This window comes from Electrophorus electricus, chromosome 11, assembly GCF_013358815.1.
Source record: "Electrophorus electricus isolate fEleEle1 chromosome 11, fEleEle1.pri, whole genome shotgun sequence".
In the NCBI taxonomy this organism is placed as follows: domain Eukaryota; kingdom Metazoa; phylum Chordata; class Actinopteri; order Gymnotiformes; family Gymnotidae; genus Electrophorus; species Electrophorus electricus.
Window position 1 is genome coordinate 25,042,433 of NC_049545.1, and position 6,238 is coordinate 25,048,670.

A 6,238-nucleotide genomic window follows, 5' to 3' on the forward strand; every position below is an offset into this window, starting at 1 on the left:
ATTTCTCAAGGGATTATCATATCAGCCATCTACCATGGGAATGCTATACCAGCCATTTCCCATTGGAATATCATACCAGCCATCTACCATGGGAATATCATATCAGCCATCTCCCATGGGAATAACATACCAGCCATTTCTCAAGGGATTATCATATCAGCCATCTACCATGGGAATGCTATACCAGCCATTTCCCATGGGAATATGATATCAGACATCTCCCATGGGAATATCATACCAGCCATCTCCCATGGGAATATCATACCAGCCATCTCCCATTGGAACATCATGCCAGCCATCTCCCATGGGAATATAATACCAGCCATCTCCCATGGGAATATTAATTACAAACTGTATAGCATTATGACTGGATTTTAAAGATATTATCATGGAATTATTACAGATTGTTTTGAAAAGGCTCCCATCTACATTCAGCCCTTTGTTTTATTAGAGGACCAAACACATGAGTCGATCAGCTTTGTCTGCTTCTGGCCAGTTTCACCGTGGCTCCAGGTAGCAGCACACTGATTGGTTCTTTGCTAAAATCACTTATCCAATGACAACACTACAAAGATACCCAACCCAATGTGGCAAGGCTATTTTTCACTCAAAATTTTGTTATTTTTTTCTGAGTGCAGAGCTGGACAGGCTGTTGGTTTAAGGAAATTCCAAGACTCCAAGGAAAACATAATAATATATATCAGGTTACTGAACTCTGTTTAGAAATTAATGAGCATTTGGTCAGCTCTGACGTTCTAATTCATCTGTGCCAGTCTAAACAGCTCCGATGTAAAACACACACTAAAGTGTGGGGCGGAAGAGGGAATGTTTCTGGACTGGGAATGACCTCTTTATTACTGTAAACAGTTGGGTTGAAGTCTACCTAAACCCTGAGGTGACTACAAAATCAATATCCAGGAAGAATCAGGGAAGGCAGTCCTGAAACCCTCAGAAATGTGGGGAGGACAAACGGGTGGGAACGGTATGGGAATGGGGTGGGAATGGGGTGGTAGATGCTGGGCCCTGCTTATGTTGGCCTGTATGTCATCTGGAAATGATTTTGGCATGATGAAAGCTACAAATTGTGCTGTAGAATGTACTTATTTACGTGGTATTAGCAAAAGAAAACCTCGACCATAATGAGGCCAAAAGGTCGGATGGACTGAGTTTTAGAGACAGAACATTGTAGCAGGCAGCTGAAAACAGGAATTTACTTCCTAGTTCAGTCTGGCTACGTGAGCCTAAAGTAGTTCATTTTCCTGTTGTAAAACCTACACTGACACTAAAGGAAACATTTACACTGACACTCGAAAATTAACATCCGGATTATGAATAAATGTGCATCCTATTTATCTCTGTTTTGGACATTTTAAACTGAGAACACTCCAGAACCTTCCAGTGTTAATGTGGTATGACTCTGGTGAGAAAAGATGTTTACCCTGTAACCTCCATGCTGTCACAGGGAGAAATCTCCTACTGCTGCCACTTTGCATTCTGGGAACAGTTCAGCACTGAGGAAACAAAAACGCTGGGATCTGCTGTGAAATGTTTGGCAGGTAACAACGAATGAATCACAATATAAACACACACACACACACACGTCATTGGACTTTCTAAATCAAACTTTTCAAAACTAAAGTTTATAGATTGCAGTCTCCATAGCCACCAAAGTATTCTTTCTCTGCTACAGCCACACATACACACACACACACACACACACACACAAATAATGTGGAGTTTGGAGAGTATAATCTGTTTGTTTTGCTCTACCTAATGATCCTGCACTACACAACTATCTGCTGTCCAATCGCAACATCAGGCAAACTGGGATGTTCCAACTCCAGTGGGTTCTGAGATCAAAGGCCTGGCACAGGAAGCAGATGTAGTGCCCATGAGCTGGTTAGCAATGTGTGCACAGGGAGACTTGGGCAGCGTGGCTATCGTGGGCAGAGTAGATGTGGACAGGGTGCCATGCGTGACCTGATGCTGTCTCTTACACTGAGGTGTATGAGTAACATTTGGAGACCAACTGAGCCATCAAACTTTATGTTCACAGTGTGGTGTGAAAGAGGGATGTTGTTATATTTATCGTTAGTGTGAAGGAGGAGTGGTCTGCCTCTTGTTGGCCTCACGTCTGCAGGTCTGACGCCGTGCTGTGTGGAGAACATGGCTAGAGATCTCTGAGTCTTTTGTTTGTTCTCATGACTCTGTATCGTGAGAGCACTGCTCAGGACACAGAGCACTTCGTGACTAAGCCGCCCAGATGTCTCCCAAATGTTCACACACACACACACACACATACACACATCCACAAACACACACACACTCATGCACACACACTCACACTCACACACTCACACACACACACATGCACATTCACACGCACATGCACACAAACACACACACACTCACAATCACACACTCACACTCACACATACACACGCACACACACGCACACTCACACACATGCACGCACACACACACTCATGCACACACACACACAAACTCACGCACACACACACACACATTCACACGCACATGCACACAAACACACACACGCTCACGCACACACACACACACACACACACATCCACAAACACACACACACACACACTCACACACACACTCACATTCACACATACACACGCACACGCACGCACACTCACACACATGCACGCACACACACACTCACGCACACACACACGCACATTCACACGCACATGCGCACACACACACACACACACACACGCGCACACACACACACATATACACACACACAGAGATATGCACACAGTCATAAACATACACACTTTCTGCCCCTCACACACATAGTCCAGGAACACCCATGAACTCTATCTTGCTCCAGTCATCATTTCCTGTGGCTGTTTCCTACAGATTCCTCTTCACACAGCATCTGGGTGTGTGACAACGTAAAACATCCCAGATGGAAACTGCGTCATCTGCAAGGGGCAAAATAAATAAAGAAATAAACAAATAGCTCCCATGGCAACGGATGAACCTGGAACCTTATGCACCCTGAGTTAAGAATACACAAAAGGTGAGAACAGAGAAACAAAGGAGAGAGAACTCTCTACCTCTCTCTACCTCTACCTTGCTCTCTCTCTCTCTACCTCTACCTCTCTCTACCTCTACCTCTCTCTCTCTCTCTACCTCTCTCTACCTCTACCTCTCTCTCTCTCTCTACCTCTCTCTACCTCTACCTCTCTCTCTCTCTCTACCTCTCTCTACCTCTACCTCTCTCTCTCTCTCTACCTCTCTCTACCTCTACCTCTCTCTCTCTACCTCTACCTCTCTCTACCTCTACCTCTACCTCTCTCTCTCTCTCTACCTCGCTCTACCTCTACCTCTCTCTCTCTCTCTCTACCTCTCTCTACCTCTACCTCTCTCTCTCTCTACCTCTCTCTACCTCTACCTCTCTCTCTCTCTCTCTCTACCTCTCTCTACCTCTACCTCTCTCTCTCTCTACCTCTCTCTACCTCTACCTCTCTCTCTCTCTCTCTACCTCTCTCTACCTCTACCTCTCTCTCTCTCTCTCTACCTCTCTCTCTCTCTACCTCTCTCTACCTCTACCTCTCTCTCTCTCTCTACCTCTCTCTACCTCTACCTCTCTCTCTCTCTCTACCTCTCTCTCTACCTCTCTCTCTCTCTCTACCTCTCTCTCTCTCTCTCTGTGTATCTCTCTCATTCTCCCCCCCTCTCTCTTTTTCATAACAGGCTAAAAGGCACAAGCCCTTTGGGATCTGGGAAATGATGCATAGGAAAGACACACACACACACACACACACACACACACACACACACAGACAGACGCACACATACAAACAAACACACACACACACACACACACACACACGCACACACAAGCGCACACACACACACACACACACACACACACAGATGCACAGACGCACACACATACAAACAAACACACACACACACACTGGAAGGAACTGTATATACAAATACATAAATCATCCCACTGAGATACTGAAAGTTAAACACTCACATCAACAACAAAGTCCAGTCTAGAATGTGAACAGGTTAATGGGAAGATTGAGCACTGGGTCACCCAGGGTCTTGGGTTCTGGTCTCACCCAGGGTGCTGAGTTCTGGTGTGCGCATGTGCATGTATGCGCGTGCTGGTATGTGTATATGTGTGTGTTTGTGTAGAAAGAGAAGGTTTTTGAATCTTCACCCCAGGCCCATGAAGAACCTGTGAAAGCTACCAGAACAAATTACTTACCATGCATCTCCCCTCCCACACCCACTGTAATAACACACACACACCATCAAATATAATAATGCAGTGTGGATCTGTAGCATATATATATATGTATATGTGGTGTATATAGAGTGTGTAATGATGCTGGCCTGAATGCTGCAGGGTGCTGGGGCAGGACATACAGACTTCCTCGCCAGTGCAACACCTACGATAAACATGACAATACATCCAACATTAAATGAAGACACGTACACAATAAACGTTAACTGCACAAAGCATCGTTAAGGTTACAAAGATACCAAATACGTAGAGACAATGACGAACAAAGGGAGCACACATGGACAGGTGTTTAGACAGACAACATATTAACATTGAACCCTTTACACGTGTGTGCAATCCTGGGGGGCGTTGTTACACAAACAGAGACACAGTACATTTGTGAATCCCTCCTGCATGCGGTGGGCTGTATCACGTGACTATGTGGGGAGGAGCAGTCCGTGACAGAACCCCCTCCCAAGGGGCGTGGCTCCCAAAGCATCCACCTTTGAGACTGTAAATCCTAGGCTGCTGTGCATTCACACACAAACAAACACTGCACGGCTCTGCCCGGTGCCCACCTACTAACAGGCGGGCCAGGAAACACCAACTGGGGAGACCGCCTCTCTCTGGGTATTCTGGTATGCTCCATGTGAAGTGCCTGGGGAAAGCAGTCCTCGATGACGACCCTTCCCTATGGGCGGGGTTCCCGGTGCTTCCCCTTGCGGAATAGTGAATTCCAGGCTACCGTGCACACAAACAGATACCGCACGGTATTGCCCGGTGCCCACCCAGCACAAGGCGGGCCAGGAACCTCCTACCTGGGAGACCTCCCTCTCTCGGGTCAGTCTGATACGCTCCCCATGATGTGCAGACCACAAACATATAAGGCGCTGTGGTGCAGCACCTGTTAAACCTGAAGGCACTGTAAACGTGTTCTTGGGCCCAACGGACACGCAGGGGTGCTTGTCTATCCGGTTCCGGACGTGCAACCTCCACTAACAGTCCTCCTTTCGCCAGCCACTCTAGGGCTCTATATGGCGTGTGTATATGTGGTGTATATATACAGGGTGTATATGTCATGTTTATAAGGGTGTCTATATACAGTGTATATACAGTTTGCATATGTGGTGTGTATATGTGTTGGGAATAAGCAGTGTGTATATGTGGTGTGTATATGTGGTGTGTATATATATATATATATATATTTATATTTATATGCAGTGTGTATATATGGTGTGTATATAAAGTGACTATATGCAGTGTGTATATGTTGTGTATATATTCAGTGTGTATATGTGGTGTGTATATATAATGTGTATATGCAGTGTGTATACGCAGTGTGTATATGTGGTGTGTATGTACAGAATGTAAATGTTGTGTGTATATACATTTTTTAAATGTGGTGTATACAGTGTGTATATGTGGTGTGTATATGCAGTGTGTATATGTGGTGTGTATATGTGGTTTGGATATACACTGTGTATATGTGGTGTGTATATACAGTGTGTATATGTAGTGTGTGTATATAGTGTGTATATGCAGGGTGTATAGGTCATGTTTATATGGGGTGTCTATATACAGTGTGTATATCTGGTGTGTATATACAGTTTGTATATGTGGTGTGTATGTGCAGTGTGTATATGTGGTGTGTATATATAGTGTGTATGTGTGGTGTGTATGTATAATGTGTATATGCAATGTGTATTTGTGGTGCGTATAAGCAGTGTGTATATGTAATGTGCATATAAATACATTATGTATTTGCAGTGTGTATATGTGGTGTGTATGTAAAGTGACTATATGCAGTGTGTATATGTGATGTGTATATGTTGTGTATATATTCAGTGTGTATATGTGGTGTGTATGTATGGTGTGTATATTTGGTGTGTATATGTTATGTGTATATAGAGTGTGTATATGTGGTGTGTATATAAAGTGTGTATATGTGGTGTATAG